Source organism: Sus scrofa, chromosome 9 (genome assembly GCF_000003025.6).
Source record: "Sus scrofa isolate TJ Tabasco breed Duroc chromosome 9, Sscrofa11.1, whole genome shotgun sequence".
Classification (NCBI taxonomy): Eukaryota; Metazoa; Chordata; class Mammalia; order Artiodactyla; family Suidae; genus Sus; species Sus scrofa.
The window spans coordinates 28,180,937-28,195,679 of NC_010451.4; the positions used below are offsets into that span (position 1 = coordinate 28,180,937).

Below are 14,743 nucleotides of genomic sequence, written 5' to 3' on the forward strand. Positions count from 1 at the left end.
AGCACTGCTGGAAAAGCAAACCTGCCCTGGTTCCCTGGTGCCTAGTGAATATAGTTCAAAACCCTTCATCTAATTTCTACTTCTTTCCAGGCTAACAGGACACTTGTTTTTCTAGGCCATGCTCAATCCTTCCCTCCTCATCCCCTTGCTTTTGCTCCTGCTGTCCTCACTCAGAGCCCTCTTTCACTTATCAAATCCTTCTGATCCACTGGGCTGAGCTGAAAGGCTGCCTTCTCCTAGATTCTTCCCAGGGGTGTCTCTCTCATCTCTGAATGTCCAAAGTATTTAGGCTATTTCTTCTTCATCTGTTCCTATCTTGCAGTATAGTTAACAGTTATATTTTCTGACTCTTAGTCATCTATAAATTCCCCAAAAGCAGAGACTATAGCTCACTTACCATATAATTGTCCCTCATGATTTTAGCTAATAGGTGCTCAATACATATTTCTAGGATAAGTGAGTTACTGAAAGAAAATGTTTGCACTCAAAAAGTGAAAAAGAGTAAACATGTATTGCTATCAATAGCAAAAGAAATGTGGGAGTTCCCATCGTGGCGCAGCAGAAATGGATCTGACTAGGATCCATGAGGCTACGGGTTTGCTCCCTGGCCTCACTCAGTGGGTTAAGGATCCAGCATTGCCAGAAGCTGTGGTGTAGGTCACAGACGTGGCTCGGATCTGGCGTTGCTGTGGCTATGGTTTAGGCCAGCAGCTGTAGCTCTGATTAGACCCCTAGCCTGGGGACCTCCATATGCCATGGGGTGCAGCCCTAAAAAGCAAAAAGAAAAAAAAGAAAGAAAGAACTGTAAACTCATTCAGCACTTGCTCTATAACATTCAGGAAACGAAATTCCATCGGGTTGAAATTACAAATCTGAGAAGCAACTTATCCCCCAATACTACAGATACCAAAAGACATAGTGGACAGAGAAACTGACCATTTACTAGAAATTCTGTCCAAATGTCTAAGTTTAAAATCTTGTACCTCCCACTTACCTTAAAGAGCACATGGGTGGCAAGAATCTAGGTGTTTATAAAACATCCTCTCCTCTCTACCCACTAAAGACAAGGAAAGTGGGAGCCATCCTGGGAACTAGCCACGAGCTCTCTGATCTTCTTAATGTATCACGTAAAATGTGTAACTAACTATGTTTCAGTCTCCTGACATATGAGCACATTTACCAGAAATATCCTTTTGAGTCAATTTATATAAAGCAAGGAAGAATCATGACGGGTGCAGCAGCAACGTGCAATGTTTTCAGGTTAGGAAATATCATGTTTGCAGAATGCTGATTTGGAGCATTTGGAGCATAAAAGAAGGAGAGGCCCTTTGCTGAGAGAATACCAATGGAGTTTAACAATGCAGCTCAAACATGGTGGGGCATTCTAGGTGACCAGCTCTCAATGACAAGCCCTCAAGACAAGCGGCTTCCCTGTCTGCCAGAATCTCACAGATTGGAAGCAAGAGAAACGCTCGATCTCTCTCTCCAAAGGTGGATGGACCAAGGAGGGCAATGCAGTTATATTAAGTGATTCTAATTATCACATTCCTACAGCCAGCAAGCAGGGTAATTCTACCCACTGATTCTCCCAGCAGGAACCAGCCGGAAGAAAAATTGGGAGGAAGCTTTGGAAATCATCATCCTTTTTCCTGCTTAAGTTCATAGATGGCCACCCTATGAAATGTAGGCCTTATGTGACATTCTTGCTTCCATTTTTAGATAGTTTTTTGTTTGTTGTTGTTTTTGCTTGAGGTTCCAATGAGTTCAGGACCCTTAGGCACCCCTGTGACCCAAAAGCTGCTTCTCGTAGGCCCCTGGACCTTTCCTTCTCCATCATGGCAGGGCAGTGTTAGTTGACAGGGGTCCACAGCATCTCCACTGAGCACACAGTGCCTGGAGTCAAATGCTGGGTTCAAGTCTTTTTCTCTGCTTCTTATTATATTACCTGACAAGTAACTATATACCATTTTGCCTGCTGGATCGCCCTCTGATTTTTGGATGATCATTAATTTACTGTCATTCATTTTGATTTTTAAAAATATTACATTAAAATATTATGAATCTTGATTACTGGGTTTGGGGGCACCCTCTTAAATTTCTCTCCCCAGGAGGAGAGTGCCTCCTTTATCTCACCCTAGTCCTGGCCTTGTATCTCAGTTTGCTCACCTAAAAAATCTGGAGTACCTTTGTGGTGCATTGGGTTAAGGATCTAGCGTTGTCACTGTAGCAGCTCAGGTCACTGCTGTGGCTCAGGTTTGAGCCCTGGCTGGGGAACTTCTATGTGCCATAGGCACAGCCAAAAACAAAATCAAGTGAAAAATACTAACCTTTTTCTTGAATTGGTGTAAGGAATAACGGAGATAACACACTTGGAGTGTTTAGAAGATTGCCTTGTTATGTGAATTCTTAGTATTAGTCCCTTTGACGTGCAAATCTGTTCTTTCCACTCTGGAGGAGGCCCATTGTAACAACACCTCTTGAACTTTAGCAGCCCAAGAATCACCTGGAGGGCTTGTTAAAACCCAGATTCCTGGACGCTGTTCACAGAAATCCTGATTATTTGGAAGGGCTGGGGTGGCAGGGTCTAAGAATATGCATCTCTAAATTCCCAGATGCTACTGCTGTTCAGTAGCGGAGGTTGGGGTGCCGACCCTCTGTTTAGTAGAAAACCCAAGTGTAATTAGAGTCAGCTCTCACATACTCTGTTCCTCTGTACACACCGTTCCTTCACATTCCTGGTACCACATTCACACATCCAACCAACCTCAGGCCGTGTAGTACCCACAACAGTACTCACGACATACTAAAAAAAATCTGTAAGTAAGTGGATTCACTCAATTCAAACCCATGCTGTTCAAGGGTCAACTGTACTTCACCACGGGGAATGTAATTGGAGGCTCCCTTTAAATCTTGGATTGATCCCTCACCAGCAACATGTTTGCAATTAATCACCAGTAAATATACTTACACTAAACAGGGTCACTCACACAAACTTCCTCCCCACTCCACTGCACAGGTTCATGTTGATAAATAGAATCGGCTGCCAATTGCCTCTGCGGCTTTTATCTCCACATGACAGTTTTCGTTTTCCCTTAGAACTTCTAGAGCTCCATCTTATCAGTGCTTATCTCGACTTTGCAAATGAACACTTTGAAAAACTTTTCAGAAGTTTCTGAGACCACCCAACAACAAAGTCTTTTCAGTATTGGTGGGTAAAGAGATTCGGTACCCCGTTTCAGTTCCGTTCAACAAACTCTCACCAATAGCTGCTAGATGCCAGTCACTGTGGTTAAAAAGATGAAGAGCCCCAGGACATTTACTTAGAATCCACAGTCCTTGGGGGCAGAGAGACATGTGACCAGTAAGTCAGAATTCAGGATTACAGGCGACAAGACAGTCACATGCAGGGAGGGGTGTGAGGGGACATGGAGGGCACCTTAGCCTACCGTGCAGGCTCCAGGTAAGACATCCTGGAGGAAGCATCAGGGGAAAGAACCCTTCCTCACTTCTTGACGGCTACTGCCAGGCGTCTGGGACATGCCAGGAGCTGGAACACTGGCCTTCTGGCCCTCGATTCATTGTGCAAGGAGCATGGTGACCCTGATTCCTTTCTCCTAGGAGGGGCTGTGCAGAGAAGTGTTCTTTGTTTCTCCACGAGGTCAGTCTCACCCAGCAGGCTCTCCTTGGTGCCCAAGCCTGGGAGAGGTGTCTGCCTAACCTCGGAGTCCAGTCAGCAGACTGTCTCCCACCATAGTCCTTGTTTGTTTGCTTTTTTTCTTTTTAAAGCTGCACCTGTGGCATATGGAAGCTCCCAGGCTAGGGGTCAATCAGAGCTGCAGCTGCCAGCCTACACCGTAGCTCACGGCAACCCCAGATCCTTAACCCACTGAGTAAGGCCAGGGATCAAACTCACATCCTCACAGACACTATGTGGGTTCTTAGCCCACTGAGCCACAACGGGAACTCCAATCATAGTCCTTTTAAATTAGTAATGGCGATATTCCTCAATTTGTTTGGGATTCAGGTGGGAGAGAGGGATGTCGTATCTTGGGCTCCCTTAGAAACTCCAACGGGGATAGTGGACAAGTTGGGTCAAAAAGGACCGTCAGATTGGATTCCTGCAAAGACAATGGTCCTGGGGTTGCAGACAAAGCTCAGAGCAATCTTAGTTCCACCTGCCTTCTTGCTGGTAATGCTCCTTCAAATGGTCCTTTAGGGCAGGGTCAGATGGTCTATTATGAGACCTCATGCATTTCTCCAAGCCTCATTTTCCTCCAAACAATACCACCCACCTGACAGGGCTGTAACAACTAAGAAAATCTACGAGGGAAATCTCTGGCTTACCAGAATGCCCTGGTCCCATGTGCAGTCATGACCTCCGTGTCACTTAGAGCAGAGCTTTGTGTTGTAAGAATGCCAACGGGAAGAGCCATCACTTCTTTAGAGCAAAGGCGGAGGAAGGAACTGTCCCTGCCCTGGCCCCTCCTGCTTCCTTGGAAGTGTACATTCAAGAAGCAGAGGCAAGCGAGCTAACTCAGGATCTAAACACACCCAGCCACACGGCTGCGCGAAACGATGACAGCCTGAACAATGGCTCCTGGCTGATGGATGCCTGAGACGGAATGGCAGCGTGGCCTCTGTGGATTGAGTACCATCAAGTATTACAGGAGGAAACATAAAAGAAAACACAGCCATAAACAAGCTCCCCAGATCACTGACATAACGAGCTTTTTCACTTCACTAGGTAAAACCCACAGAGCAAAAGGATTCTGCTGACCGCCTCCCGTGGCTTCCTATTTCCAGCTCATCGAAGCACTGGCCCTTTGCCTGTCTGCAGACAGGAAGCGCTCCTGCTTTGCTGACATGCTTCACCTCCCTAACCCAGGGCCTCCATCTGTCCACATGGTCAGACTCTCTTCCCTGACCACGCAGAGAAGCCTGTTCTCTTCTGACCCCTTCCGCTCTCATCTCTCCCTCCACCCCCTGTGTGGACTGAAGATGGCTCACCTTGGCCCTGGGCCCAGGCAGCCTCCTCCCTCTCCATCCCCCACACACCAAAGGTTCATTAAATTAGTCACTTGGACTTTCCGTAGTGGAGCTGAAGGTCACTTGCCATAACTGTCAGCCAGGAAAGAGGCATCTCTAGGGGTAGTTTCAGAGCCACTGTCTCCTTGAGTGGGAGGCTCGATCCTCCCACCATGTTGCTGCCCTAGACGCGCGTGCACGTTCCTGCCTTCCAACGGGAAGGCAGGAGCACCCTCCCAGAGGCCACAAGTTCCCCAGTGGCAACTCAGGCTTCCATCCCTGACAGGCCAAGGCAATTGCCTAAGCAGCTTTTTATGCTTCATTTTTTCCAGCTAGAAAAACAAGGACACTTCACTTCCTCACAGGGGTGATCTGAGGACATATCAGCCAATTTCTGAAAACCACCTAAAGAGTTTGACCAGAAGAGGTAAGAATGGTCACTGTTCATCCAGAAGCGCCAAGATTCAATAACAACGATAACAACAACTCTATCTACAAAACAAATCACCATTGAAAGCCAACCCAGGTCTCGTTATATAATGTTTCATTTCCAAGCTGGAACTTTAGTATTATGAGGCAATAAAAACAAAACACAACGGAATCCTAAACTCGATGTTCTCTTGGCCCTGTGTCTCGCTTGCAGTGGTGGGTGGACTCCGTAATTACAGTGGTGGTGAAGTCCCCAGCTTTGTCTCAATTGGGCAGGCAGGATTAGCAAAGGCAGTCATTGGGGAGAGGGTTCCAATGGCTTTCCTGGCAGCACGGTCACGATTCAGCAGAAGAAGAAAGTGCCAGAAAGCCAGACACTACAAGAAGAGACTGATAAAAAACATTGTTTTGTATGTCTCTTACAGCTGGCATCTGGAGACGGCAACGAAGTTTCAAAACTGTGGAAGGGAAGACGCAGGTAGGGATGGGTCAGACCTATACTGCACCAGCTTTACTTCTGACGGGGTGCGGTCCCTGGTACAGAGAGGGGCTGTCCTGCTCGATACATCAATGCCCACAGTTAAGGACTTTTGCCCCAAACATCTTGACACAGCATCATGGTGTTTTGTTCATGAAATTACATGAAAGCTTTGTGTTATCAGCCTGTGGCTAATCGCTGGTGGTCTATGGACCAGTTTTCATCAGGAACTGTAATGGGACTTTGGCAATATCTCACCAGCCTTCTGCTGAGCTAAACCTTAGCTCTCCCACCACCTCTGGTCAGTTGACTGACAAGAGTGACACGCTTATGCAGGAGGCTTGAAAATCGTTCAAGGTAACTACCTTTTAATTTATCTCTTGCTATACAAAATTTGACCCTTGCTAGTAAGCAGTTCTTTTACTTATCCAAACCTATGATATATTGTTACATGAATGTGTCTTTTTGAAATGAATGTAGAGAGAGAGAGCGCATGCTATAAAGCTAGCACGTGATGCACAAAGTTTCGAACCTCTGTATTATCACCTCTGTGAGTAATAATTTCTGTAAACCTACTGCCTGATAATTTAAGGGTGCACTTTGTTTTTTCTTTCCTTTCATTTTTAACCCCCAAGTTCCCTGTTTCAAACTTCATGAGGTGGTCCCTAATTCTTGTATTCCATTTTGTTTTAATTCAGTTCAAGGAGAATTATCTATTGTGTTTCCAGGGCTGTGGTTTTAGTATTCAAAAGAAATAGAAATCACATTTCCTGTTCTCAAGGTATTCCAAGTCCTGTGGAATAGGCAAGGCTAAACACAAAATGCATCTGTCTGAGAGGATATGATTACTGCTAAAATGAATTACACGGGTAAGATGTGCTACAGACTCCTAGAGACTCCAAGGTTTGGTGAACATTTATATTTATTTACAAAGGAAAGCATCTTAATTCTCATAGTCTGTTGACATGTGTTGGTTTCCCTAACACGATGGACCACCCAGTTGTCCCTCTCTAGCTTTGTTTTGTTGGTCCTGGGGTGACCAGGCCCACACACGGAGGAGACAGGCTCTGAAAGTAAGATGCTACCCAGGTTGACCATCTGTCTAGCTTTTTTCTGTGTGGCACAGGAGAAGTCCAGGGCGATTGTGGATGCTCAAAGGTCAGTCCATGAAGGGGCTGCTAGGGAAAGAGTCCTGAGCTGGCAGGAATCTCCACTCCTAATGCCTCTGAAAAGTCTGATAACAGGTCAACAAGGCTAGTCTTGAAATCAGAGCAGATTTCTTTTGGCCAGATGGAGGCTGCAAGTGGCAAGTCCTAATTTATGTATGAAGTCTAGTTTTCAATCTCACAGCAACGCTTTCACAAGTTTCGAGATCTCAGGGGGGAGATTACCACAGAAAATCAGCCAGGGGCATTGCTCCCCAGTGATCCTCCAGCTCTTATTAAAATTCTTATTCAGAACAAGTTTTATTCCAAGGCCCAGGTAAAGACAGAATTTGGTAAGGGGATGTGGGTAAGGCATCCTTTTCTCAGCCTTACCTTTTGGGAAAGGAAATAAAATTTGCTGTGTTAGGAGAATAAAGTCTTCTTTGGGGCAAAGAGCAAATGACAGAGGAAAAATGTCAAAATTCCAAAAGTTGTGCCTTTGAGCCTTTCTAATGAACACGAGAGCACAGCTCTCCTTCTGTTTCCTGTTGACTAGTGGGCAAAGGGCGGCTGTTCTTCCTTATGATCCACAGATGTGAAAAATATTGATTCATAAGGAATTCCTGAGACTCATGAAAACAAGTGTGATTTTTATAAATACAAATTGTATCAGAAGGGTTGTCATAGGAACTTGAATGGAAAGAACAGCAGAGGCTTGAGAAAGAGGAGAAATCTGTGGTCAGTTTGGGTTCAGAGTGGATGGCCCCTTGAATCATTTTTCTTTTGGGGGCCACGTCTGCAGCATATGGAAGTTTCCAGGCTAGGGGTTGAATCGGACTTGCAGCTGCCAGCCTATGCCATAGCCACAGCCACGCCAGATCCAAGTCATGTTTGCAACCCATACCACAGCTCACAGAAACACCGGATCCTTAACCCACTGAGTGAGGCCAGGGATTGAACCCACGTCCTCATGGATAATAGTGGGTTCACAACCCACTGGGCCACAAAGGGAACTCCCAGCTCCTTGAATCTTCCTGCCAAGCAGTGATCGTCTTAAAGTGCAAACTTCACCCAAAGGTTGGCCGCCCACACTTCATCTGCTTGCTGAAGTCTCCGTAGCAAGAAGTTCAATGCCTTTACATCAGCAGCCCTAAATGACTTATCCAGGCTCATGTGCTGTCAGTCACCTACCCCAGCTCCTGTCGAGCCAAATCCAATTACCAGCCCAGCCCCTTGACCAGTGTTTCCCAAACTTCAGGGAACCAATCCTCGGTTGGCGGGCCCCACCCCTAGGGTTGGCAGCTGAGAATCTGCATTGCTAATAAATTTCCCAGTGATGGTGACTGGACACTACTGGTCCTGAGACCATATTTTAACAAGCTACTGCCCCATGGCCTCTACTCAGTACACCCAATCCACTTTATGTCAAATAATAATCATAGTCTGAATTTATCATAGTTAGTTGCATGCCCTATGCTGTAGTGTTTATGGTCTTGAATTAGGAAACAGTGCATGTCTTAATAAGTTTTGTGTCCTTCTTGCTTTTTCACTATAGAAAGAGATCGGTAAGCACTTATTGCGAGTTTCTGTTGTGGCGCTATGGGATCAGCACTATGGGTGTGCTGGGATGCATGTTGGATCCCTGGCCCAGCACATGAGTTAAGAATCTGGTGTTGCCAAAGCTGCAGCTTAGGCTGCAACTGCAGCTCAAATTTGATCCCTGGCCTGGGGATTCCATATGCCACAGGGTAGTCAAAAAAGGTGGGGCGGGGGGAGAAAAAGCCCTTGTTGTTAGTTAGGGGAAACCCAGGCAGAAATGATTGTCTTCTGAGCCTACAAAAAGCCCTGGGATGTTGATGATAACAACATCCCCCCAGAGCTATTTACATCAAGGCAAGGAGCCCTGGCTGTTTCTTCTGGGATGTACACTTCAGGTCACCTTATACCTCTGTTTTCCCTTTAAAGGTATTCTCGTCATTTGAGCCTGGTTGATAGTAAGGACTCCTGAATCAGAAAACCCTGATTTTGAACCCAACTGTAATACTTATGGCCATGGCCATTGGTAAGTTGAGTAAGGCTCCGGTTTGCCCATTTCTTTCATTTTCTTTCCTTTTTTTTTTTTTTGCTTTTTAGGGCCGAACCTAAAAACGCATATGGAGGTTCCCAGGCTAGGGGTCAAATCGGAGCTATAGGTGCCAGCCTACACCACAGCCACAGGAATACGGGATCCAAGCTGCATCAGCTTAGGGCAGCGCCAGATCCCTAATGCACTTAGCGAGGCCAGGGATCAAACCCACATCCTCGTGGATTCCAGTGGGATTCAGTTCAGCTGCACCATGAAGGTAACTCCCCAGGTTGCCCATTTCTAAAATGAGGTCTAATAATCCCTAATTTACAGCTTTGCCCTGGGGATTAAGTGTAAAACATGCATAGAATCTGTGTGGCTCCGTGCCTGCCACCCAGTAGGGACTTGCTCATCCAGCATCTATTATTTATTACAAACGCAAATTGGGGGGGGGGGGTAAGCGCACTGTGCAGTTTGCCCTGCTCCCTCTGGGAGTGACCCTGGGTGCACACTTGCCTATAAATTACTCCAGGAGGTTTGACAAACGGCTGCAGGATCACCCTCGAGGCACTGCACCTTTCCTTGAGTATCAGTGACCCCAATTTCAGCTGGGGGGGGATAAATCTTCTTCCATTTTAATAAAATTTCTCAGGAGTTAATGGCAAGTAGGAATGTCACTGGAGGAAGCCTCTGGAAACTGCAGAGCTGAGCGTGGGGAGTGTCCCAGGGGGCCAACCTCTGAGAAGATGCCCGTGTACTGTGATGGGGAACATTTTGAACCTGAAACAGGAGGAATGTGGTGGGGAAGGTGGGGCGAATTCAATCTCCTCAGCCTCCCCCACACAAATCAATCACAAAGGAAATGGGCATTTGAGGAAAAAGTTCCTTTAAAATGTATTGCTATTTGTATTTCTATTACCTCATCTCATAAATCTCGTTTCCCGCGTCCTATGATTCCTTGAGCAGAACAGCCCGGATCTTTTACAGTCTCTTAATGGGCTCATTTTTTTTTTGACTCTTTGAGACAGACAAAGGAGTCTTGGAATCCACCAGATGGGAACGGGAGCAGGTTAGAGGACCAACTAGAGGGTCACTTCAGACGCAGAAAAGCTGATGGGAAGCTGACCTTCCAGACATCTTCAAGTTACTGAAATTTTTGACTTCCCTTCTGAAGAAGATTTCAAGGCAATAAAAACATAATCAGAAGGTCTATGTTATAACTTACTTAAGACTGCTTTGTTTCATGTTCAGCATCCATATGTCCTGAAGTTTATTCAACGGGTACTGTTCCCCCTATTTTACTGTTCAATTGTATTTCATTCCACTGTTTGGATAGCATCGATGTGTCCACAAACTTCCCATATTTTAGCTACCAAAGGATATAATCCAGTTTGCCTCACATCCCCCACATTATAAAAAATGCGATAATTTTTGGTTGAGGAAATAAAACCATTGCAATATACACCCTTTCTTTTGCAAATGAGGAAAGTTGGATCTTACTACAGGTTGGTGTCAGCACCATGAGGCTGAAATCCAGTTTTTCTGACCCTTGATACATCACTCCCTTCTCCTACACTAGGCAGCCATCATATTCACTGCAAGCTCTTAAAAGCCTTTGTTCAAAAAAGTTGAAGAAGCACTTTAATCCCGACAATATATCCCAGAACCCCCAGCCCTGTCTCGTTACAGAGAAGAAAAATCAAGTTGAATGCTATGTACATAATGTCATGGAGGCATTCTCTTTATTTTATCGATCTAAATTTTTATTTTTAATTTTTTTATTTTACGTGTATATGTGTCATCAGCACATCCTCTTCCTTCAAACATGCAGAATCAGGTCTGATTGTTTTTGCATCCACAGGAGGCTTATTGCGTCAAGTCTTGGCATCTCTACTTGATTTAAAACAAAGCACTTTGTGGAGATAATAAGATACTCAAAACTCTTCTTGTCCAGGTCCAGCACCTGCCATGTTCCAGGAACTATACTAGCTATTAGGTATTAGAAGTTAATAAAAAGTTGAAGGCCCTACCCTCTTAGAATTTAGAGTTGGACTTAAGCATCCTGAGCACGAGCGTCTAAGAAGGGCTCTTAGGCTGTCCAGGTCTCGAAAACCCAAGGTCTGGCACAGTTTAATTAAATGACCATCCTTCCCAATTAGCCGTGAAAAACACTGCTTGTATAACTATGTCATTATCACTTCCTGCCTGGATTAGTGTAATCCGTGATATGCAGGCCTTCTGTGCTCCAGCATTTCCTCTGGGGATTTGCAACTTTTGCAAAACCCGAGCTTTAGAATGCAGGCTGGAGCCAAAAGTTCATTACTCACTTCACTCCTATGCCAAGCAAGCTTCATGGGCTTCCTTGACAGTGCAGCACGCACAGTACATGTTCTGTAGTTCAAAGGATGAGCAGAAAGCTCTTCCCCAGACCTGGGGCTGTCTTGGCAGTTTAAGTACACACTTCTCTCACCCCAAGCAAAAGGTGGCAAGTGCCAGCCCCAGACAACATATGTGTTCATCTCCTGTTGCCTGTCAAGAAAAAGCTAGATGCTATAGAAATGATTCCGACCTCAGCGGGACTGGCTGGGCCCTTTCTTGCAACTCCACAGTTTTGTTTTTTAGAACAGCTACTCCCTGGGGGACTTCCTCAGGTAGGACAACGGTCTTTAGGACCACGATGTTCATTTTTTTCTATCAGAAACTCACTTTTCTTTTTTCAGAAATGAAGTAATACTAGAGATCAAGCAGAAATATTTCAGACAAGGAAGCGGAAGCTGAGAGAAGCAGAGAGCATGCTTTAGCCAAGGTCACAGCTAGGACTAGACTCTGCGTCTCCTAATTGATCTAAAGAACTACTGTGTCTTCTCTGATAAATAGTTCTGATTCCAGTGACCTGTGCCATATGGCCACCTTCTCCCTCTGTATTTATAGGAAGGACCATTTCTATGTGTAGGCTGTTGAACTCCTCTGTGCCGTAATGGAAAGGTCCTGAAAGCTAGACACCATTTCTCATTGATAATATTGCTCAGGTATTACCTCAAAATAGATTGTCAGCACCAGAGCAGGAGAAAAGCCCATGAAAGGCTATTCCAGCTTTTGAAAACACCACCAGCATTTTCACAAAGCCAAACTGCATGAGACAGATCAAAGAGCATTACACTGCCTTCTGGTTATGGGTCACTCTATCTCTGTGAATCTAGTCACAAAAGCACAGAAATTCAGAGCTGGGAGGGACTTCACAGATCATCTTGTCAACTCCTTCAGTTTAAAGGTGAAGAAAAGGAGACCCAGAGAACACGGGAGACTCGCCCCAGGCCATAGAACTAGTTATAAGGAAACTGGCCTGTCCTTTCCCCTCTGTCACGCTGTCCCATAACAAAAGGCTTACGCCACCTGATAGATCCAGTGGTTGGGCCAACAAGACTCTTGCTATTCAGCTCTTGATGTGAATTTCCTAAGAACATAAGATGCTTTTGATTTTTTTTAAAGAGTGATACAGATTGTGACAAAGCCCCAAAGGGACCTCGTCCAAAGCAAGAGAATTGCACAAGCCAATGTGCAACAAATTCCTGGGCATGATACAGAAAAAAAGAAGAAAGAGGAAGAAGAGAAAGAAGAAGAGGAGGGGGGAAGGGGAAGAAGAAGAAAAAGAACAAGAAGAAGAAGGGGAAGAGGAGGAAGAAGAAGGACAAGGAGAAGAAGAAGAGGAAGAGAAAGAGGAAGAAGCAGCATCATCAGCAGCAGCTGCCACCTATCTCCCAACATAGAAAAAGAAGAAAACCACCCCATCATGGTCTCAAAAGAAGTCTAATCTTTGAAGTATGATGCTTTAAGACAGCTAGCGTGGCACTTTCATAACTAAAGTGAGTACCAAAAATGTCAAATTCTAGTTTAAAAACAGTAAGACTCCCCACAGAACTGATTAGGGGGAAAACCTACCCACCCTTTCTACTTTCCTCTTCACTTAACTTGGGTAATATATTTCCCTAAATGTCTAGCACCCAAAACCTCCAAGGGCAAGAACTTTGTTAAAATAACCTTTCTTACTTTAAAAATCATACATACTTTTTTATAGAAAATGTGTAAAAATACAGAAAGTTATCAAGAAGAGAACCAAATCGATCTATACATTTACTATCTGTACAAAAAATACTGTACTTTTTAAAATTAAAATTAAAGATATTTACCAGTATTTTAGTTAGGCATGCATATACCTAGATATTTTTCAAATAAATTGGCCTCACATCATTATATATTGTCATGTAGCCTGTTTCTGCTTGTTTTCACATTACAACTTAGCAGGATTTTTTTTTTCCCCCTAAGGAGTTATCAAACTTTAGTGAACATCAGAATCACCTGGAAGGCTTGTTAAGACAGAGGGCTGAGTCCCAATTCCGGTTTCTAATGTAATACCTGTAGGCTAGAGATCCATAATTTGTATTTCTAACAAGTTTCCAGGAGATATTGCTGTTGCTGGTCTGGGAAACACACTGGGAGAACCATGGTCCTATTATAACAGAACTTCAAAATCATGGCTGTAGGAGTTCCTGTTGTGGTTCCTTGGTAACCAACCTGACTAGTATCCACCAGGCTTCGAGTTCCATCCCTGGCCTTGCTCAGTGGTTTCAGGATCTGGCGTTGCTGTGAGCTGTGGCGTAGACCAGCAGCTACAGCTCCAGTTCAATCCCTAGTCTGGGAACTTCCATGTGCCATGGGTACAGCCCAAAAAACCAAACAAACAAACAAACAAAAAAAATCCTGTCTACAGACATACTAGAGCCAATACTACTTTAGTAGTTTATTAAGTGGGTATGGTAGATGATAGGCATTTTGACTTTTTGCAGTTTTCGCTGTTATAAACAATGATGTCATAAATATGTACTTTGCATATCTTTTTTTAAAAAGAGCTTTATTGAGGTATAATTCTTATATTCAAATTCACCTATTTTAAATATACGATTCTGTTTCTTTAGGATAAATTCTAAAAAGAAGAATTGCTGGGTCAAAGACTGAACATTTTTATGGTTTTTGAGATATATCGATCAACTGTCCTCTAAGGTTGTACATCATTACATTCTCACAGCAGAGTATAAGAGTCTCATTTTCTGATTGCCCTGGGCAACCCAGAGTATTATAATTTAAAAAACATTGTTACAAATTTGAAAGGAGGAAAATAGTACTGTATTGTTGTTTTTATTTATATTTCTTTGACATCAATTGAGCTGAATATTTCCCTCGCACATATGTATTTGGCATCAGTATTTATGATTTTATGAATTGCTCTGCCTGAGGCAGGATATTTGTGCAGGTATCATGCATGGCATAGACCACAAGGATGCCAGCCATGTTCATGACTGATCAGTGGACACAGGGACTCTCCTGGGTAACATGCTATTTCCCTACAATTCTCATTGAACACCATCACCCATCTCTCTCTCTCTCTCTCTCTCTCTCTCTCTCTCTCTCTCTTTCTCTCTCTCACACACACACACATACACACACACACCAAACAGTGAAGAACTTTCAGGCTATGGGCAGCCCCAGGGAAACTTCTACTAAGGTTGCAAAAAAACACTAGCTTAAGGAGTTCCCATTGTGGCT

At 44.4% G+C, this 14,743-nt stretch overlaps 1 protein-coding gene and 1 long non-coding RNA gene across 3 annotated transcripts in view; one reads left to right on the top strand and one right to left on the bottom strand.

Moving 5' to 3' along the window:
- MAML2 (mastermind like transcriptional coactivator 2) overlaps positions 1-14,743 on the bottom strand; it is a 379,664-nt gene that overhangs the window by 187,618 nt on the left and 177,303 nt on the right. The gene's annotated exons all lie outside the window — the stretch shown is intronic.
- Positions 5,179-13,980, top strand: LOC110262219. The gene is made up of 3 exons (XR_002346983.1): positions 5,179-5,452; positions 5,880-5,932; positions 9,043-13,980. It is a non-coding gene; the product is annotated as an uncharacterized LOC110262219 (long non-coding RNA).